At 41.2% G+C, this 23,402-nt stretch overlaps 1 protein-coding gene across 45 annotated transcripts in view; it reads left to right on the top strand.

The window, feature by feature from the left end:
• The window catches only part of ZBTB20 (zinc finger and BTB domain containing 20), an 873,240-nt gene that overhangs the window by 752,169 nt on the left and 97,669 nt on the right, over nt 1-23,402 (top strand). The gene's annotated exons all lie outside the window — the stretch shown is intronic.

Genomic DNA, 23,402 nt, shown 5'->3' with positions numbered 1-23,402 from the left:
TGTCAGTGTTACATTATTCTCCGTACCAGTGGGATAAGTTTGATCATACCCCTCCCTGGTGCCAGGAGAGAAAATACATGTCTACTATGTGTAATAAATTATCTTCCTTAGTGGAATGTCTTCTCACAGATTGGAGATATTACTGAATATCTCCTTTTAAATCTTGATAAGATCACTTGGCCAAAGTAAAACTGGTCTTGGCTTTAGTACCAAGAGAAATAGCATTTTTAAAGGACTTGGATTTCCTTTGCATACCACGTGTCTGAGTCCGATACGGTCCAGGAAAATAGAGAGGATGAGACGAAATTATTCCTAAGCAGCCGCCGTAGGCCAAACACTGAAACAGTGCCAACCTGGACCAATCAGGCCGGCTTCTTAGAAGATGCATGCTTTTGTCGAATGCTTACATGAAGAGACAGAGGAAGGAAGTCCTTGCCACTACATTCGAATGAACAATTTTTTGCTAATTTCAAAAAAGTCCACAGTAATGAATTCAGTGATGTTTTTCCTTTGTAAAGTAGAAAATCTGTGTTTCCTTGTCCAGCTGAGGATCCCTAAATGTTGTGCTCTGACAGCTCTTGAACAAAAACTATCCTTTCAGATTTCAGCAAGTGAAAAACTTCTCACAGAGAGCAAAGAGTAAAATTGATGGAAACTCAAAATCAATTCCAAACCCATTTCTGGCATGATGAGAATAACATTTGTGCTATGTTTAAAGCAGTTTAAAACAAGAAAATGATAAAATGATCAATATACTTAAAGCCAAAAATAACCAGGAGAGAACAATCTGTAATCCATTTCCAGTCCTGAAACCCTACACTTTTGATTGAACATGAAAATAAAGGAGTATATCTTCTATAAGGTGACATTGTAAGCCTTATAATATAAACCACAATGACAAAATGCTGAGCTTTCAACTCTTTATTTAGGCTATGTTTTCAGAGTTTAGTAAAATAAAAATTCCTGGCCCTAAACTATTGTGGATTTATTTATTTGTACACACCATGGTCAAACAAAGAGCAAAAGTTAAGGAGTATATAGATGTCACAGTTAATGACATCACTACCTCACAGTGAATGTAGCCTCTTTAATTTTTTTCAAAAGGCTTTCATGACAACAAAAGTATATTTTAGGGTCTTTCAGAAAGTCAGTGATCTGGTCAAAGTGAAATAAGTTTATTATTTCTTTAAAAATACTTTGACTTTTGACTAATTCATTAAATTCAGCATATACATTCTTACATATATATAAATCATACAATTTTAATACTAATTGCTTTAATAGATGGCTTTAAAACACCATTAATACATTTTCAACCTGTAGATCCAAGGTCAGTGAAATGCCACTGTCTAGGTTTACAGAAACCTCTCGAGACCTAAGATTTTGCCCCGGTGACTGATTTTCTACTAGTTTTTCAGAGTCATTTGACCAGCAAGGAATTTATTGATCAGATAAAATAAAATTGTTCATTTAGATGAAGAAATTCTAGCTGAAGGAATTGAAATGACAGCACATTGCATAAGCACATTTAATTTTGTTGAACTAAGGTGCAGTGGGAATGATGATAATTCTAATGAGCACTGTGACGAATGTACCGACAATGAAGCATGTGTGATTACATCAGTAAGAGTGAACTCAGTGGACAAGGTCAGAAGGGTGAGACACAGAAGCCATGACGGAGTGGAGACTAATGATTAGTTATTGGAGATGTTTAAAGCTTGTGGCTGGGTACAAAATTAACAGATTTGGAAAAGAAGAGTCAATCAATTGCAAAAGTATATAGAAAGGCAGCACTATCCCTGTAGGGTGAAAAATCAACTGTTCTGTGATAGGGAATTGTAAAACATCATAAGCTTTGGGGTCTGGTGTGGTGATAGTCATAAAGAGCTGTTATACACATATGCTTAAAGATTCGTGTAAGTGTAACTGTTATAGCAACTTGTTGTTCTATTGTTTGAAGTTGAAAAGCTCTGCCTTAAGTGTCAACAAAGCAAATGTCAGCATCATAGAATCATAATCATTGCATCTTAGAGCTTGAAGGAGTTTTAGATATCTCAATATTGGTGAGTGGGTCAACCAGCTCTCCAGAAAGGAATATTGGAATAGCTAGTGCAGGACAGTGCTGAACTTGGAAAAATTATATGTATTACAATGGTCTTTATTTGGAAGACAAAATTTAAAAGAAGAGCTTTAAAAATAGAGAAAACAAAGTTGTACAAATTTATCTGGTCTGGTGGTGGTATGCATTAGATTCTGAGAACCAAATATTCTATATAGGGAAAAGTGGCAGAGTTTACAGAAAAACAAGATTTTGTTTTTTATCAAAAGGGGTGGGAGAACTACCAAGAAATGCTGTCTGGGCTTAAATCACTCACTTTGCCAATAGGAAAACTTAAACGCAGAAAACTGACAAAACTTTCTCAAGATGAGAAAGGCAAAACTGAGACCAAAGCTCAAGTTTTCCAACTGTGATGTACTCTGACACCATGAGGCTGACCCTTAAAACAGATTTAAAAACATGAAAAGCAGATGTCATTGCAGGAATAATGGAAGAAGAGAGCAAAGGAACCAAACCTGTAGGTACCTACTTCTGTATCAAAAACTCTGCTTAGATGGAGCAGAAGCAAGTATGTGTGGTGAGGACTTGGAAGAAAATGGAAGGAACTGAGGAGCGAGAGAAAATGCACCCAGCTCTGTGCACTTTCTAGAGACTTCCTGACACCCAAATACACCCACCTTAAAAAAATGCAAAGAAAAAAAAAACTTCTGAGAAATTGTAATCAAAATTTTTCTTTCCGAAACAAAGTTCTTCTTCCTAGAAACCTTCCTGTACAGATTAGCGTGTTTTCTTGTCTTATCAAATTACAAATTTGGGGTCTCATCAGAGGGGATTGATTCAATAATCATATACATATTACAAACTGGACTACTCCTTGTTCCCTGAGCATATAACACATTTTCTTTCCCATCCATGTTCTTTTTCTTTTGTTATTCTCAGATAGAAAGAGTATGCCTCCTTTATTTCTATAACACTTTGTATTTTTAATGACTATTGTCAGAATCTGTCTTATAGATTAGCCATTTGTATAATTTATTTGTAATGTAAGAAGCAGGTCTATGTAATTTGGGGCAATGTAGTTCATTTTACTGGCCTCACTCTCTGTTTCTGTAAGCAGGAAAATGAAACCACCTTGTGGAATAATATAAGAATTCCATGAAAAGGGATACTGTACTCACATATAAAGTGCCTAGTACCGTGAATAGCATGTGCTCATCATTCAGTATCATTGTTATTGTTAGTGCTACTATTTTTCTCCTGCCTCTAGTTCTTTCCCATTAATGTCCTTGTTGAGGTCATCTATTGACCTGAATTCAGTATTTGCTCATGCATTGAGCACAACTTTTACATAATAGGCATTGGGTAGAAATATACTGAGTATTTTTATATAAATCTGTATGTGACCCATTGCCTCTTCACAAAGGTCCTTAAATTCTGTCCTGAAGGTTTAGAATAGAAATGGTCATCACCATCAGTGTTGCTCACCATAGGCTGTCAGTGCCACATTATCTTTCTGGTTCCTCACAACCCTCCCTCCCTGTCACAACCCAGCACCACTTAGGATTGCTCTTCATAGCATCCTCAGAAGTGTCTTCTTATATTTCTGGTTTCAATGATTAATGAGCTGCTTATATCTCTATATAGCCTGAACCAGAAACTTTCACTTTGAAGAACAGGTCAAGATCTCAAATTTAATTTTGGTTGCATCTCTTATGAGCCAATTGTGTATTCATTAAATTTATGGGTTCTCTCTTCAGTCATATATTTTCATGACTGTTGAGAGTACCTGAACCTGTGTTGAATGTCCTTAGATTTTACTTTGGAGACCTGAAAATGAAGCAATGAGACATTTTTGATAGCTAGCTGTCATCTTTGGCATTTTCCTCTCTTTAGTGTCTAATTTAGTTCAAATTTGAAGGGGATAGCTAAAGAATTTTTATGAGTACGGCATGGCCATATTTGGTATTAATGAGGTCTGTGGTCAATACAGTTAAAATGCATCTTTCTGCTTTTCCAGGCATATGACCATATCTTGTGTAGGTGAAAGACTTCTAGAAAGTGTAAATGGTAGAGTAACTTGAAGGTGGAGTTATAACATTAATGGCATAGATTCAGGGATAAGTAGGATAGCATACAAAGTAGACTCAATGTGTGCATGTATCTTGCTTGTCCTTTGAGTTTTTAGCGAATAGTAAAAAACTGAAAGAGAGGGAGATCACATGGACATGACAGGAGAGCCTGACAGCAGGGTGTGCTCAAGTCAGAAGAATGTTGCATTTCAATCAGGCAGAAATTCCATTTATTTGAGAGGGAGCCAGGATTGGTGAGGGGAACAAGGTCACATTTAGGAGAACTGGCAATTCAATAAAGGGTATTGACTTTGCCAGAGTAGTGGTGTTGGCATCAAGAGTAGAAAGTTTTTGCAGATTTCTGTGTGTGCACTTGCTGTTACTGGTGTTCCTGGTGGGTGGCTGAATCATCCTGATGGCATTCAACAGGAACCAGCTGCTGAGAATATTAAAATGCAAGCATTTATTCCTCTAGAGAGACAGTAGCATCTGCAAAGTTTTCCTATCTTGATAGTACAGATAATCCCAAGGAGCATTCTCGAGTAGTTTTAACTCTCTATTCATTTATACATTTTCCTTTTCTCATCACCATCTGGGTTTCAAGTTCTACCTGGAAAGAGGGATGCCTGAGTCCTGAGTCCACACTGGATTGTAGAGACAGTTAGCACTGCAGGCAGAATTTAATTTGCCTCTTGGGTTGTCATCTCAGGGGAGTGGTGGCACTGGCATTTCCCTTCTCTTGGCCTGCCTTCATCGTAAACAGCTCTCTGTGCTCACTGTCTGCAGTGAGTTCCACAGTATGCATACAGCACACACACCTCCCTAGACCCCTACCTCCTATCACAGACTTTGGAGCTTTCCTTTTTACTTACAGAATCTGAGAGTGTGTTACTTCTCTGGTGCTTTGTCTGTTATTTCTTTTGTTTTGTTATTGGTGGTGGTTTTTGGTTTGGGTTTGGGTTTTGGGTTTTGAGCAAACATCAACAGTTGGGGGAAATAGAGGTGCAAAACGGAGGTTTGGATTCAGTAATCTGCTAGGTCTTTTCCATCTCTAATATTTATGAATAATGTATTGAACTGATGGAAAAAATGTTGAATATGTTCATTATGAATTATATTCACCGGTGTGTTGCCCGGAATATAAAAGAGCAAAGCAGTTGCCACGTAACTAGTTCCTTACAATACATGAACTGGTACGACAGAGCTCTGTATCCCTTCCTATTCCACTGGGTGTCGTCCCCAAACACACGCTCTACATGTCTGCAGACAGGGTACCTGATGGGATGACAGCCAGCCAAGCTTCTGACGGGAACAGGAACACCCATGGTGGAGTCTGGGTCCTAAGCAGAAGCAGCTTTGTTGAAAGCAGACTCTTTTATGAGCAATCACTAAAGTCAATTTCACAAAGCAGACATTACTCAGGTGCTATCACACTGCAAGGTTATAGATCCTATCATCGCCATTTAGAATTTTGCCCCTAACATTAAAAAATCAGTGTGGATAGCTAAATTGTTGGCAATGTTACATTCTGAGTAAGAGAACTGGAGTGGCAGAAAATGCATAAGTATTACATGTAGCTTCAAAATTCATTAATATGCCTTTCTCTGTTGGTTTTGGTTCATAACTATGTTTTATTTAGGATTCATTAAAATAAAATTGTGTCTCCTATGTACTTACCAGATAGCAAGAAAATGGAAAACTTTAACCAGAACCATGATAAGAAGCCAGAAATCTTAATTTTTAAGTCACACAAATAATCACAAATGAGATGATAAGGAGTTAAAATAATACCCTAGTAGTCCTTTCCTGGCCAAAGGGAGTGGAACTCTGTTATTTATCAAACATGTGACTGTTCGTGCTAGGCACATATATACCAAAGACCACCTGAGGGCAGATACTCAGAGGGGACAGTCTAATGGACAGTAGAGAAGACTTCCATGTGAAAGCAGTTTTACAGAAAGATACCACAGGCAGATCTGGCTTTTAAGACTTCAGGAGAACAGCAGGGTACTGAAGAGAAGGGTCCTGCCTCAAAGACGTCCTTGCTTCTCATTGTATCACTTCAAAGCCAGTAGACTAGCTCTTGTAAGTGGAGGCTACGTGACATCATTGCCACCAGTATCAGCTTTACAGTGACATTCACGCGAACTAACTGCCCCAGCACTGCTTATCATTAACCATTTCACAGATGATCTTTTCTCTTGTGTTCTGTTTAAGAGCTGAAACCCATCAGAGACCTTGAAGAGCATGAATAGATCTAGAGCAGCCACATTTATCAATAGTTCGTACTAATATCGAAGACCGAGAAGAGAGAGAGAAAAAGTAAGAGGGAAGAGGAGAAGTAGTCAAGTATGTTTTGTTTTTTTTTTTTCAGGAAAATTGCCTTGCCTAACATTTAGATCAGATCATTCAAAGACAATAATGGCTACTCAATTCTATAGCAGTGTAACCTAAGAGCAGATGAGGCAGGATTTTTGTCCCAGCTCCAACTTCCTTATAGGACAAATCACTTGCTTAACCTGTCTATGTAATAGTGTATTTGTCAAATAAACATAAAACTAACAATCCTCATCCACTTCACAGCATTATTTCTAAGGCTCACTATGCACATGTATGTAAGCGTATATATACATATATTATAACTATTTTCAGCAGTGGAGAATGACTTTAAAATCAATGAATCAAGGTTTTATATATGCATCTGTTGTGAAGGTCAGTTGCTTCTTTTTCTAGTTTTTTTTTTTTTTTTAACAGGCAGAGTGGACAGTGAGAGAGACAGACAGAGAGAAAGGTCTTCCTTTTGCCGTTGGCTCACCCTCCAATGGCCACCGCGGCCAGCACACCGCGCTGATCCGATGGCAGAAGCCAGGTGCTTCTCCTGGTCTCCCATCGGGTGCAGGGCCCAAGCACTTGGGCCATCCTCCACTGCACTCCCTGGCCACAGCAGAGAGCTGGCCTGGAAGAGGGGCAACCGGGACAGAATCCGGAGCCCTGACTGGGACTAGAACCTGGTGTGCCGGCGCCGCAAGGCAGGGGATTAGCCTATTGAGCCGCGGCGCCGGCCCTTTTTTTTTAGTTTTAAAGTCTCTTCTGCTAATTACCAATTGTTAAACACTTGAAAATGATGACTGAACCTTTATCACCTCTGTGAGATGGCTGGCTTTGGAAATCTAAGCACGACTGTAGAGATTCTAACATGTTTCCATCTACTTAAGGATCCTGGTAGCCTTATTCAAAACAGAAGAAACCTATTAAGCAAAATAAAAGATTAGCTTGGCTAGTAAATACATTTTTTAAAATCCTGCATTAATGATAGAGCAATTAGTATTGTACCAAAGTATAATTCTGGATGTAGACCTGAACTGGTTTTATATATTAGACAATTATATTTTTAGAAAATTGGACAAAAATGTATAGAAAAGACTGGATAAAGCTTCATCCTATACAAATATCCCAGGCATCTGCCCAAGCTACTGGTCTGTCCCAACAAGAAGCAAGCTTGGTATATATAAAGCCTCTAAGATCATTAAGAAAGAGGCCACATCCATCTTACTTTGTACTGCTGTTATTCATTTGATGTTGGTCTTGGCTCTTTAATCTCTCCTTTCTCCATACAGACCTCAGTGGAATGATAATGACATGACGAGGGCAGGTGAAGATAAATAAATGTGATTTTTTAGACATGACTGTTACCCTCTAATAGCTTTTCCCCCAACCCATTCCAAGCATCCAGGAAAGAGAAGTCCAGCTTCCATGGAGAGTGAAGTCATAGCTCCAACTTAGCATAATAAGAGGAGAGTAGGGGAGCCTACTGTTAGTGAACAGAGCAAGTTTCTACTGGGCTATGATCAGGTTTTCCTGTTTCCTCTATTATTGCCCAAACTCAAAAGTGTTATTGTGGTAATTCACCTGTGCTTCTGAACCTCTGTGTACATGCTCAAGACCTGCTCAAGGTAAGACCAAAAAGATATTAGGGGCAGGACATACATTCAGGAAACTCAGCGTCTCCCTGGTAACTTCAGCTTTTCTTGTTTTAATTTGTTTTGTTTCTCAGGGAATTTAAGTTTATAGAAAATGTGCTTTGATTCCCAGACATTCATATCCTGGGCATCCTTAGGTTGTGACAGAAGCAGGGATTAGTGGCTGTGACAAAGGTAGCAGAAGCCAGTGCAGTTGCAATCTATCAGATATGCTGGCAGACCCAGACTTTTCTGATCCTTGTTGCAGAATTCACTTTTGTCTGTACCCTAGGAAGACAAGGTTAACTGGGAATCAGAGTGTTGGTACATATTTCTTAATCTGGGTCTTGGTAGCTATGGGACTGGAATGCCATGGTTAAAAACAATCACTAGACTCAGGGCCAGCTTCACAGTATCCAACCAGTGCAGTTGCAAAGTGCAGTTGCTTGGAAGCGTCTCATGGTTGGCTTAATAGACTGCCATGCCATCTTGAAATACTGAACTTTTGAATAGAGAACCCCATTTTTTTATATTGCCTGGAGTTTCTCCCACCAGTTGTATAGCTGATCCTCTCCTTGGCATGCAATCTGAAGGTATCGGTCACACTGAAAAGTATTGAAAATGATTCCTTCTTTCAGTTCTTCAGAAGCTAATTCCTCTGTTAAATGCTGGGAAGATATCTATCCACATAGCATAGTTCAGAAGAACCCATCTCTCCATGCCTCCAAACACCTTGACATGATGATGATAAATGTGATCTTGCTTTTTTTTTTTTTTTATCAGAAACTCTACAGGTGTCTGAACCAAATAATTTGTTGCTGTTGTTTGCCTGAGTTTAATCTTAAGGAGAAATAGTTTCATTATGATAATGAGCCCTTTGTTCTTAATGGAGTTATTAAGACAGGCCTCAGGAGCAGGGGTTTATCACAATGGTTAAGTCACCATTGAGGACATCTGCATCCCTTATTAGAGTGGCTGAATTCAAGTCTCAACTCCACTTCTGATTCCTGCTTCTGCTAATGTACACCGTGTGAGGGGCAGCCAGTGATGGTTCAAGTACTTGGGTCTCTGCCACCCATGTGAGAGACCCAGATTGAGAACCTGAGAACTTTGCTCCTGGCTTTAGCCAAATGCAGCCCCAGCTGTTGGGGCCATTTGTGAAGTGAACCAGTGGATGGAGCTGTTTAGTGTGTGTGTGTGTGTGTGTGTGTGTGTCTGCCGTTCAAATAAATAACAATTATTTTAAATGGGCTTCAGCCATTAACAGCATTTATCACTTAAGTTACCGTAAATTAATTCAAGTTATCTTAGTCTAGATCTTTCCCAACCAACCTGTGATAGAACACATCCGTCTAGTCTTAAACCAAGCTGATTGGTTTAAGGTCCTGGCCTCAGCTCCTCTCAGACTCCCACCAATGCTGCTACTATCTCTGTGTTCTGTATCCTCCTTTCATTTTCCCTTCAGCCTTCAGCTCACATCCATCCTCTCATCCTTCTTCCTCAAGCATTACTGGAAAGAAGAGGAATGTCTAAGAATGACATCTCATGAGACTAATGCTTGCTGCATTTTGTAAATACCCAACAGCTCCTCCCTCCATGCTGATGAGTGTGAATTACAGAATTCTAAGACTTGAACAAGACCCCGTGGAGGTGTAGGGGCTGTTGACAGTGATGATTGGTTAAGACCAAGCCTTAACTAGAAGAATCTAGGCCTCCTGACTCTGTCAGGTGTGCTATGGATGACTTGGGGAGTCTTTGATATCCTGAAAAATGGGTTGCACATGATTGGCCCATAAGACAGCTTTCAAGCACCCATGACTGAGAGGAGAAGAAAATTTGCTATGAGAGCTGGGAGAAAGAGCCCTGGGAGGGAAGGAAACTGACTACTACCTCCAGCTGGTAACATGCTCGCTGTCCCTAAGGATGTCTCCAGTTTTTAGCGGAACCCAGAGAGAGGCTGACCTCCCACAAAGCGTCACTCAGGAGGCAGCTCTTAAGGGGTGAACTGCTTCTGCTTTCTCTCTCACCTTCACTCTCGCAAACCCATGTTCATCCTCCATGTATGGAAGGGAAGGATCTTACAGAAAAAGTCTGTGTGTGTTTGAATTGTAGGAAATGACACTAAACTACTATTGCCCAAGCCAGGCAGGCTAAAGTGGGCAAGGTTTTGAGAGGACACTGAGCTCCTGTCCAGCCACAGCATGACCTGGACCCAGAAGAAGAGTCAAAAGCACGGCTGTGAACCCTTGACATCTCCCCTGGGATTGTCTGGTGATTCATCGGATTCAGACTGGGCTCCAGGTCTTTTCCATCCTGGTCACCCCCTTCAACCTCTTCTCTCCAGAAAAGCCCAGGGTCCTTGTCTTATTCTGATTCCCCCCTTTAACTTCCCTTACTCCAGAAATTATCCATAGAACTTACCCTAGCTCCAGTTTTAACTCCCTCTTGGAGTTAAAAGTGGTGACATCATCAAGGCATGAATGGCTTAAGGTTACCACAGGATGTATGCATCTCAGAAGTGTGGGAAATCAAACTGTGACTCTTTATCGAGGGGCTTCTTATGCCTGATTCCTATTGCAAATGACTCTCCCTTCTGAGCCAAGCGAGTCTGCCTGGCATCAACTGTACTCCCTATGCAGCTATACCCACCTCACTCCCTTTCTTTATCTCAGATCATACATATCATGGGAGCTCGGGAATGCTAACTTTCTTCCCGGGAAAGGGGGGAAAGGAAAGTAGATTTACACACCAAATAATCAACCCCAAGGTGATTACAGAGGGTTTCTCTTACAAAACTATGCCTCAATCTTACTTTTCTTGATATGAAAATAATGTTCTATCTTGCATAGCCAAAGTAATGGGAGTAGTATAAATAGGTTTAAAACCCAAAGGATTTGTGGTCAGTCAAGGCTCCTACCTCTCATGAACTCTGAGCATTTTCCAAATTTGAAGAATCACTCATCTTGAGTCTCCTGTCTTGTAAATGAGGACGTCAAGGCTCATCTGGGACATAGCTTCTCTTCCAGGTCACCCAACTCAAGAGCAGAGCTGAGTGTGGGACCACTGGTACCCCAGGGAAGTCTGGCTTCTCTGTTTAACACTCCAGGAAACCCCTAAGCCCCTCCATCCATGCAGGCAGCTTTCCCTCCTTCACATTTCTCTCTGCTAGTGGCTCCTGCAATCAGAGAAAATGTTAACTCAAGAATCAAAGGGAGGCGATGGAGCATTAGGGGAACATTAGCAACTATTGAAAAGACATTTTGACCTATTTCTGTAGTTATCAATTTAAAAGTATTTGTTGCCAGGAAATGCACTGATGGCGGGTGGGAGGTCGGCCTGCACGGCAGCCTGTTCTCAGGGGCCCTGCCGTTACAGGAGGTGGTAATTCTGGTTAATAAAAGGGTGAACTTCAAACACATTTTAACCAAATCAAATTGTAGTGGGAAATATCGTATTACTGATGTTCAAGCCGGCTCACAGCTGGTAACATTAGTCAGGATATAGGCCTCCAATTCTGACTTTTCAGCATTTTCAGATGAGTTTCTGGCAGTGAGAGAGTTCCCCAGGCACACTGTTATATAGGCATAGGAGATTTTAACTATCATAGGAGCTAGCAGAAATGAAAACGTCTTGATTCTCATTAGACTTTTTATAAGCTTGTCAAATATTCAAATAATTTGAGACAAGCCAAACTTCAGGTGGTTGAGAGGAAATTTAGTCAGGAGTTTTAATTTTGTGTGTGTGTGTATGTGTTACTGACATGTTGGCAAATGATGAAAGAGATTCAATCTACTAACCAGAGATGCTGGGCAGAATTCCCCCAACACGAATCACATGCTATGAAAAGCATTTGATATCTAGCCTGGGGAGGCATGGCAAGGCACACAGGTTCAGTGTCCTAATGCTTGGATTTAGATACTGACTGAGCCCTGGAAAGCTGTGTGACCAGAGGATATTCGCCTAACCTCTCTGAACTTTAGACTCCTCACATGGAAAATGAACAGAGGAGCAATTATCCATAGTTAGTACTAGGATCAGATGAGATCTTCCATTGAAAGCAAAACAGTGGCAGGCACATACAGACATAGTCAAAGATCATCATTGCTATCTTCCTGCCTTTTTGCTTGCATAGCTTGTAAGCCTTTTTTAAAGTTTACTTATTCACTTTTATTTATTTGAAAGGCAGAATGAGAGAGAGAAAGAGAGAGAGAGGATCTTCCATCTGCTGGCTCCTTCCCCAAATATCCACAATAACTGGGGCTGGGCCAGGTGCAAGCCCAGGAGCCCAGAATTCCATCCAGATCTCCCACATGGGTGACAGGGACTCAACCACTTGAGCTATCACCTGCCAGCTACATGAGTTATGTGAATAGAAGGAAGAGCTACAGGATACCCCACTGACCGATCTGGTCAGTTCCGTTTGAGGAAAGAGCTGTTGACCCCTTCGCTGCAGCCTGGGAAGCCTAGGCTTCCCTGTATTAGCCTCTCCCAGGTTCATGCAGCCAGGCCATAGGTTTCATTACAGTCAGACCACCCGGGCGTCCTCTGGGAAGCCCCAGGCTGTGTGGCTTAGGTGAGACAGTGGGTCCTGGCAGCCGCAGCTCTTCATCCTGCTTACCTCCCTAGCCTGCTTCACCTCACCTTCAATTTGGAGAGAGATCGGATACCTTTCTGTAGGATTGCTTCCTGCCTGGAATTTGTTCTCAACTTTTCCATGTGCCTAAGTCCCGTTCTCACAAAGATTAATTCTGATTTGGTTCGCCTACACTTTTGACGCTCTAAAAGCTTTCCATTGTGGGCAGATTGTCTCAAATACTGCATTTGAGGATGGAAAAAGAAAACCCTGCCCAAATGTAAGCACCGCTGAATCAAAGAAACGGTATTTTTTTTTCAATTTCATTCTTTGAGGATCCAGACAACCTTGAATTCTTTACAAAAGCACATCAGTAACGCCATCTTCTCTCTTAAAAAGACACACACGCCGACTACAGAAGGCTACTCTTCATGACGGAAAGGGCTAAAAAGCCCAAAAGGAATACAAATTGAAAAAGAAGGTGGTTCTACAGAAAGAGCCCACACCTAGAAATCAGGACATCCACCTTCCGTCTCCTATTGCCATGGGAACCTCCGTGCTTGGATCCGAGCTTGTCTGCTCCTCCCCAGCACCATTGTTGGGGCATCCACGGAGCATGGGTTATACCCCAACCTCCTTAGGGGTTATGGGAGTGGGAATGAGGGTTTCATTGCTTGCTGTTTTGAGAGACATTTTGATAACCATTACCAAAGACCCCTTATGTGGACAAAATGTTTTCCCTCGTTTGAAAGGATGAAGCCTTGAAGGATGCCCCTCTTCAATCTGGAACGGATAAGATACCAAAACTTTCACACTGGTGTGGGGAGAAACTCGCATCAGGATGGTGCCAGCTTCTAACAAGGTCTTAATACTGACCTAGATATTTGGCACTCATACAGCCCGCTGACCTGGCCTTTTAGTCAGTTGACTTTGGTTTTATTCATGCATACTTTTGGCAAATGTTAAGTATAGAACAACTCAGTGTGAGGGGTGCTATGGATACAGAGAATGTATTTCTCCCCTCACAGCCCAACTAGCTTCTCCGCTGTGTACACTGAGGGTTAGTTGACTGAAGGTTTGATACACACCCCACCATTTGGTGCATTGAGCCATCTTAGTGTGTTGTGGAGGTATGCCACTTCTGCACTGCTAAAGCACTTACGTGTCTCCTGTGGCACTGACGCCTTCCTGCCCTGTAGTCAAGCATGTCCTCTGTGTCTCATCCCTCCTGCCCCTGCACAGTCAGCTTCATCCATCCAGAGACTCTTGGTACACACAGTTGTACTCCCCTCCACACCTGGGAGGTACCAGCAGAAATAACAGGTATGAAGTCAGTGTAATTTGAATGAATGAAACTGACAATGGCATATGAGCACTGGGCAACACACCATCTTCTCTGAACTCCATAAATGCCTACCCAGGAGCTAGGCTACCTAGAACATCAGTCAATTGTATCTGTCTACAAAACTTAAGGATTTTTAAAAATTCCAGTGAAGTTCTTAGAGGTTACATTCTTGGTATTTGCACATGGTAAGTTTTTAATAAATGGTTGCTGATTTATTAATCAATCAAAATTACTGAATTAAGCAGAGAGACCCCATTTCTTTATGTTCTCACATATAGTCATTTTGATTCTCCTGTACTTTGTTATCTTCAGACCTTGTCCACACGGCATAGCAATCCTTAGCCTGCATTCCAAGCTTTATAGACATAGTCAGAGTTTTAATCTGGCCTCTACATAGGGCCTCTTCTGTCTCCTGTCTTTCCTCACAGGACTGCTGTAGAGTTGAATGGGACTTATATTTATATTGAAATCTTTTAATTCCTAGTATGAATATATTATCAGATTCAGAATGTCAGACTAAAAATGGGATCCCAGCAAACCTAATAATTTTGTGTGTCCTATACTTCGAGCTTATCCGTGGGCCTGAGGGGTGAGGGATGCACTGTGCTCAGTTTTCAGGTGAGGTGCATATGATCTGAACCGCTACGTCCATTGCATCCCCAGTGCAAATGAGGCAGCTGGTTTAATAGGTCTGCTCCAGTCACACAGGAGCCTCGCCATTACTCTCCTACTTGATTCTAACCTAAATTTTACCCACACAAAGTGTTCTGAAACCAGTCACCCTTGTGTTAGGTCACAGAAACTGATACAGCAAAGAATTCTAAAATAGATACATTATTCCAGTTTTACTCTGGTTCTTCAAAAAAGTCTGTCTCCCGGCAAGCTCAGAGAGCCAGTCCCTCCTTGGCAAGACATTCTGTTGAGTCATGTTTACTGTCCCCCTCCGGAAGGTTCCAAAAGCAAATGCAAGAGGTTGCCGAATGCAGGGACATGTGGCGTGCGTGCTACTGAAGTGAGAGGCATAGCATACACCTGCTTTTGGCTGTGGCAGGCCATCTTGACTGTGCCATGCCACAAGTTAGCATTTTGGATGAGCAATTGCCATTCTGTTGTTTTCTTCTCAACACATGGTGTTCAAAAACAGTTAAAAGAAAACTGTACCCATTTGCTCATCCCAGAAATCTAAAATTTCGAAGATGCATGCCAAATTAATTTTCACATAATATTTTCCAAGCTTTTTTCTTTGCACTGTGAAATGATATTTCACTTTTTGAACTCTCAGTGGCCTGGCCTGAGGTAAATGGGTGCAGTTTCTCTTTAAATGGCATTAAACATATCAAAGCAGGATTATATCTGTCACAGTCTTTTTTTTTTTTTCTAATGGAATCAAAATCCTTCAGGGAGTGTCCCAAATCCACATTAATGTCTTTGAGTGCTAATGTTTCCACTGGGACTTTTACATTAGCAAAATACAAGTGTGTGGTTTTTTCCCCCCTCTGTCTCTGCTGTCTGTATAAGAGACAACTGCACATCCTTTACCCTCCAGAGCCTTCAGCTCACCATTCTCAGGGTGGGAGAAGATGACTTGAGATGCTAGGTGGGAGGGCTGCCTTTTCTGCCCTTTCCCTCCCTTGAGTAGCTGGCCCGGAAAGCGACTGTGCGTGCTGTTGCCAGCACGGGTGAATCTTGGGAATCTCAGCCATGAGTTTTATCCAAAGAAACTAAGCCACACAGCCGTCAATGCTAGTTTCCTCTTTGGTGGAAAAATTAGAGAAATGCTCAGGGTTGTAAGACCTCACCTTTGCCATTTTTGACATGGTTATTGAGATGTCACTCAGGAGTCCTTTTTATTGCTGGTGGATAGTGATTCTTATCTACCTCAATCCCTCTGTTTCGTCTCTTTAACAAAGCAAATGAAATGATATTTTGTCAATTCTTTTTTCAATTTTTATTTGTTTTTATTTTAACTGAAAGAAAGAGACAGACAGAAGTCTTTCATCCATAGTTTAAGTTGTCAAATGTCCACAATAGCTGGAGCTGGGCCAGGCCAAATCCAGGAGTCCAAAACTCAATCTAAATCTCCCACATGTGTGACAGGGACCAAGTACTTGAACCATCACCTGCTGCCTCCCAGGGTGTGCAGCAGCAGGAAGCTGGGATCAGAAGCAGATCTGGGAATCAAACCCAGACACACCAATAAGGGAAGCAACAACTTAGCCACCGTGCCAAACACCCACCACTTGTCAGTTCTCCCTTTTCAAGTGTCAGTGGAAGACTGCAGTGTCATACATAGATAATTATGCATAAGAACCAAAACATACCTAAATAAATAACTCTCATGCAAGATTTAATCTTAGAATGCACATTTTTCTTGAATGAGAATATTTTCTGGAAGACTGTAGCAGTTCTTGAATAACTGCTGTTTTGATCTGTGATGGACAGGGGCAGAGGGCCTGCAGTGTGAGTCCACAACCTCTGCTCAGAGATTTCCTTCCTTTGGTGCCATGCTGGCCACAGAGGGATGTAGTTCTGGAGTGGATAGAGAGATTCATCACCACAGAACTGGAGGTCCCTGCTCTGTAAGTGCCCTCTTTTCATCTCTTCATTTTCTGGAACACTCTGGAGAGCCACCCTACTCCCTTGGGCCTTCCTCCTATCCTTCCTCTTTCTTCTTTTCCTGTATCCTTTCCTATGTTTCCTTTCTCCTCCTCTTTTCTCACCCTGCATGGAATTAGATGAGGAAACTGGAACTGGGGTGTATATCCCTATGGGTGGAGGTGTGCAGGGAGGAGGGCAATCTTCCAGTGCCCTTGCCCACCACTAGGAAAGAAACTCAGTGCTTTATTTAAATGACCTTTTCCTGCCTCTGGGCCTTAATAGATGGAAGAAAAACCGGAATGCTTTTCCTTCCAACACTTTGTAGAAGACAAGGAAAGTAGAGGCAATGAGAATTCCAACCCTGGACGGTAAATGTAGCAAGTTATGCATCCCCTTTCAAAAAGTTTTAAGGGCAGATCCTTGTCCACCAGCAATTGGAGGAGACCTGGCTATGCTGGATGTTTATGGGAATGGTATACTGTGTTTTCCAGGTGTTGAAAGAGTTTGGGGGTTATTTTTGTTTGTTAATTTAAGCATTAACTTCACAATAACTTTGCAACGTCAGGTAAATTATCTGTCTTTTATAATTGAAAACAAAATAGCATTTTGTATATGAGTCATTTGAATTTTTTATATTAATTTCTGTTTGGTGGGCCCAATTTTAGTTTGTTCATGCTAGCATATTTAAATGTCAAGATAGCAGAAAAATGTGTGTTTATATTTCTATTAACTTGCACACATAATTTAGCACCATGGAGTATTGGTACTCACCAAAAAGATTGCCAGTGGCATTCGTCATTGTCTCTTCTTTGGGTTTCTCTCTTAATAAGCTTTGGCAAAGAATATAGGACAAACTTGGATCTAACTATGAAATGTTACAAATTACTTCCCAGCTTTGTGAGTTAGGTCAAAACACAATCTTACTGTGTCTCAGTTTCTTACCTGGAGAAATGGAAATGGTAATCTCTGCTCTGGAAGGCTTGTATGAGGATTAAGTGAGATAATATGTGTTAAGAATGCAGGACAGTACCAGAAACACAGTAGACACTCACATGCTATCTGACTCCTCCCTTCTCGGCAAGAGAAATGCTTGGAGGACTTGTTTGGGCTACCTATACTGGTAGGGGGTTTTCTCCATAACCAGATGACTTGAACCAGTCTTATTCATGAGATTTTAGCCACTCCTTTTTGTTCACCTTGAAGGACGTCGCTGTGCTCTGCCATGTACTACATATAGCTGTAAATGAGATGATTTGTAGGTTAAGTCGTGTGTGGGAGCTGATGGACTTGAGGCTTTGTCCCCAGCTCCATCCCCACCCTCCACTCTAAAGCTCTCTCAGAGACTGGGCCACAGGACAGCAGGAAGGCCAAGAACTCTTGTTTCTGAGCTCTGTACTGAGTTAACTGAGGTAGGGCAGTGAAGGTGGGTAGGTCCTAAAGGGGAAAACTTGTTCAGATGTACAGAACAGCTGCAATCCGTGGCTCAACCTTTGGACTTGGGGTACCAGAAACATTCCCAGTTATTTCATGCCTTCTCTTGTGATTCAAAATTAGTGTTCATGATTTTTATTATTCCAGTGGAAATGGATTTGGCTACTTGATTATTTTAAGTGACTGTATTACGGATGTAAAATAACTATACAATAAACTCTTTGAAAGGGCAGAAGTTTGTCTAATCATATTTTTTTCTTTCATAATACTATAATACTTGCACATAGTCAGAACTCCATAAATTTTACAGGACCTTACTACTGAGCAGTGGACATTACGCATACATATCTATCAATAGATCTTTCCCTGTCCCTGATTTGTATGTATGTATATGCACACATATTTGTATGTATACATATACATGTGTACACACACCTAACACATATTGTATATAAAATTGTTTAAATAAAAGGCCTAAGGGACTCAATTCCACTGGATCACCGATAGTCCCAAATCTATCTGTGGACTCATTACTGTTAAAATTGCTAGCTGCATAATTACCTCTGTGACAGTAGGTAGGTCCTCAGTTTCTCATTTATAAAATGACTACGTTAAACGATCACTAAGGTGGGAAGCCTTTCCAATCCCATAAGTCTATATTCTTTGTCTCTTGTGAGAAATGACATGTGCTTTTGAGATGTGTGCTCTTGTTTGAGCTAAGTTTTCCTCCTAATGCAAGGATCACAGATGAAATCTACCAGGGGGCTGGGGACTTGCTTTTAAAACTCTTACAGAGCAACCATTGAAATAGGTGTCTTTTCATTTCAATGTCTTATCATTTAGACACTGGGACTTAACATGATGGGGCCAGCCTGACCCTCAGAGGAGCCTGCCCTGTTTCTGTCATTCCAAAAAAAGAGAGTAAAATACTAAAATCTGCCCAGTTCCTCCCTCCTGGGCTCCTCCAGGGCACTACCTCTTTGGTGGAAATGAGACCTGCCAGTCCCAATCTAGCTCCATAGGTGCCTTTCTGGACGCCCAGGTGTGCTGACACTAATGAAACAGTCTGCTGTAGGCAGCATCACCTTTTCCACAGTGAGGTGCTGGTGGTGGTTTGCTTCTTGTCTTTTAATGCCTGCATATTTAAGGCTGTGTCTGATAAGGCCTGATTGTCCCCATCATGAAAGTAGGTTTTCATGTCATTAATATGCTGATTTGGTTCATGAAAGAGAGAGTGAGTAGCCAGTATGGAGCCATACTTCTAGGGCTTTTGGCTCTCCTTAATTTTTTTTTTAATCATCTTTTTCAAAGAAGAAAGAAACCCCAAATTGTGCCCTTTGGATTATCTTGTTCTCTTTTTACATTTGAATTTCAAAATCCTCTTTCTAAATGAACAACTCTCAAGGTTTCCATTAGGACAATTGCCTGTGGGTGCACCCCTGGTCACTTTCTGGCTGTGGACACTTCTTCCCTTTAGCTTTTGTAAGTACTCTGTCCTGGTCCCCTCTCAGAGCCATGCTGGCGCTAAAGAAATAACCTGTCTCCAGATGGTGCTTCTTGGTGACCACACTGAGTGCTCTGCTTTGTTGTTTTATCTCTCTTCTAGTTGTTCCCCACGTTGCTGAAGAAAAAGAGAGCAAAATCTTAACATTTAATTTCTTACCTGACAAATTTCAGCAACACCCCTGTGTTAGGTTTATGATGAGCGCTAAGGGGAAGACCTGGACACCAGACACCAAATACTAATTTTGGAGACTGCTTTACAATATAGATGTCCAGCTCTTGGGGGTAGCCAAGTTTTGCACATTTAAATGAAAGAGGAACAGAGCTGTTGGCTCATCTGTGTCAGGACCTCCTCCTCTTGGGTCTGCAATGCAGCCCTGCTTTGGCTTAATTAATCCATTAAGGTCTATCTTAACCCTAGTCAGTAATGATCGAGGGGCTCACCGGAGCCATCTAGAATGGGAGAAATTAGATGGATAATGATTTTTGTGCTGATGATGTGTTCTGTCTTTTTATATAGTTGATCCCGTGAGGGACATATTTCTTTGGTGTATTCTTGCTGATGTTCTCAAGGCAGATATATTATGGAGAAATAAATCAGACTATGAGACTTTGCTGGTGTCTAATTCTTGGTGTGTAAATTTGGTGTTTTAAAATCAAAGCTATTTTTAAAATATATTTTATCAATATAATATTAAGCAATCAAGATGGGGGAAGAAATTTGAGAAACTCATATTTCAGTATTATTATTTCTTATTGCACTGGGATGCTGTTATGGAATATTTATGTTGGTAGTATGCTTCTGATTATACCTTTGTCTATGATTAAACTGTTTAAGATGCTTCCTCCCCTACCCAGTTCAACAAGTGTTACTGATAAGACCTTGTGTGTCACAGTTGACAGTTGTCAAAAATCAGGAGACTTGAATGGCTTTATGCATTATAAAGTAACAATTTGGTTTTGCTTTTATTTTTAATAGCAATTTGAAATCAAGACCTAAGATTGCAAGGCAATAAATTATCCAACTGTATTGAGTACTCACTATATTTTTCCTACCATCCATATAATTTATAAGCAGCCACAACATATGTTTAAAATACAAAGATTTTTTTTTTAAAGTATGGAAAGGCAAATGCAGTGGTTCCAATCTAGATTTAGAGGGCTAACAGTAATCTTGGAAATTTCTCTGGCATAAGTGGGATTTAAGTTGTAATTTAACGACTGAAAGATGTTCTACAGTACTTGAAGGATTATTTGACAGAGGCTGGTTGATACTGGAAGAGTTCAGAGATGAAGAGGGAAGACTGTGAGTAGGGAGAAGCCAGAAGACAAAAGTGACTTGCTGAATTGAGTAAGGTGTGCCCAGAGGCAGTCCTCATCAACAGGTTAGGGAGCAAACCTACAAGGGCTTTCAGTGCTGGGAGTCTGAAACTCACAACTGATGTGAAGGAACAGCGATGCACTGGAGGACTGAAGAGAGAACCAGAGTGGGCCAGACCACTGAGAATATGTTTGGAGAGGGACGATGGTTTTTACTTCCTAGGTACAATGTGATCAGGAACCAGCAGAGAATACTAATGAAAAAGGTATGTTTGAGTTAAGATCATTGAATGAAAACTTCTGGATTTGATAATTGGCTATATATAAAGAGTATAGTTTTTAAATTTTTTTTATTTGACAGGTAGAGTTATAGACAGAGAGAGAGAGAGAGAGAGAGAGAGAAAGGTCTTCCTTCCACTGGTTCGCTCCCTAGATGGCCGCTGCGGCCGGCACTGCGCCGATCCGAAGCCAGGAGCCCGGTGCTTCCTCCTGGTCTCCCATGCGGGTGCAGGGCCCAAGCACTCGGGCCATCCTCCACTGCACTCCCGGCCACAGCAGAGAGCTGGACTGGAAGAGGAGCAACCGGAACTAGAACCCGGTGCCCATATAGGATGCTGGCGCCACAGGCAGAAGATTAACCAAGTGAGCCACAGCACCGGCCCCATGAGTATATTTTAAAATGTGAATATTCAGTAGAAGGTTGGAGCTTTAGATTTGCCATGGGCCATGGTTATATAGAACTTGGATAGCAGAATGATTAAAAAGGAAAGAGAGAATATTCTTTATTATTTGAAATTTAAAGTGTTGGTACAACATCTAATCGGAGATTTTCTGAACCTCTCAAATACATGAGTAAAAGAAAAAAATGGTCTTAAAATGATCCTCTGAGGGCCAGCATATTTAGGAGTTATTAAAGGAAATATTGAGAGAATAAATGAAGGGAGAGATTGAGCCAAGGTTTTAAATTATAGAAGCCAAAGTCAGAGGAAGAAGACATTTGAGAAGGAGGGGGTGGAAAACAAAAGCAAACTAGAAAGAAACTTGTAGGATCATCTTAGCCAAGGCCCATAGTTTGTGCTTGTGGAAGATGAGGCCTTAGAAGACAGCAGTGGCCCATGTAACCAGAGCAAACATGCCAAAGAAGCAGGACTTAAGCAGAGGGGTCTTTGATCATGATCAAGTGCTGCTTCTACTGTGCTATGCTGCTTCGTGGAAGACTTGTCTGATCACTTCATACAACTGAATTGCACAAGTGAATTTGTAGTGAGCGAGGCAGCACAAACTGACTTGTGTCAGAGTAAGGGAGGGATACTAAAATCTCTGTCATGGTTTCAGCTGTGGACAGAATGATCAGCAGAAGAATGAATGGTTTTGAGGATTTCAGAAGAACTCTTTGCCGCCTGCTAAGTATCAGAATCACAAGTGTCAAAGGGCCCTCAGATTAATACAGCTACACAACCCTGCAACTGTTTTCAACTTGGTTCTTAAGACTGAGGGAAAATTCTAGGGTATCTGTCAAATTAAAATAGTTCAAATCCAACCTATATTTAGTTGATTTTTTTAAAGCAGAAACTGAAGAATCCTTCATGCTAAACTGAGAGACTGGTTTGCGCTGGACCTTGACTGACTTGCTTCAGTACAGCGGTGCAAGGACTTGGCCGATGGCACGGTCCAGAAAATGTGCCATGCTTTGCTTGCTAAATATTTTTAAATTGGCCTCTTTTCTTCAGGAAGACCTCCTAGGTTTGCCTGAGTAAGGAACATGAACTTGGGCCCATGCTAACTACAACCGTAAGATCGTGCTGGGGATGGAGGAGATTCTGTGCAATTGTGACATGTTGAAGGGGGCTCCCCTGCATAATGTGATCCCTGTCTTTAGGAACAGAGCTTTGCTCCCATGTTAATACATTCTGGAAATTGCTCAAGAGGCAGCTTTGGCATTAGAATAGCAACTTTCAAAGCAGTGAACGTCAGCACTTCTATTTCTCCTTCTTCTTGGCGTGCATTACATGAAGCTGGAAGGACTAATTGGCTAAATGAAGGGACTCAGTGTCGCAGAGTTGAAATCCTGGCATGTAAATGGAGAGGTGGGGAGAGACTTTGCATGCATATCTATATGGCCTCCCTTTGTGAATTATCATAATAGAAATGGTTCTGCCCCTTCTCTAGTTTCCCTGCGAGATGAGTTGGGGTGTGAAGTGCATGGCACAGACATTCACCATGCTTTGTATCTATGATTACTTGTCTCTATGTGCATCTTTGCCACTCCTAAATTGCATGTTTACCTAAGGTTGCTGAATAATACATTGTTTTAAAAGATGTGTCCCTGAATTAAGGTTGTTATATGACAATTATAATATAGCTGCATTCTGCTATTATAAGGTAAAAAAAAAATCAGTAAGTGGCATTTTCAAAAGCAAACAAGGAAATCTCTTATTTGTCTTATGGGCGTTAGATTTGCTTCCTTGACCTCTGCCAAGAATTTATAAAGACTGATCAATATTGGGATCAAGCAGTTCATATGAAATTGGTTTCCTATGACAGT

This window comes from Oryctolagus cuniculus, chromosome 4 (genome assembly GCF_051225735.1).
Source record: "Oryctolagus cuniculus isolate XC-2025 breed Fujian yellow rabbit chromosome 4, ASM5122573v1, whole genome shotgun sequence".
NCBI classification, from domain to species: domain Eukaryota; kingdom Metazoa; phylum Chordata; class Mammalia; order Lagomorpha; family Leporidae; genus Oryctolagus; species Oryctolagus cuniculus.
Note: the sequence above shows the minus strand (reverse complement) of the source record. Positions and strands in the feature narration are given on the sequence as shown.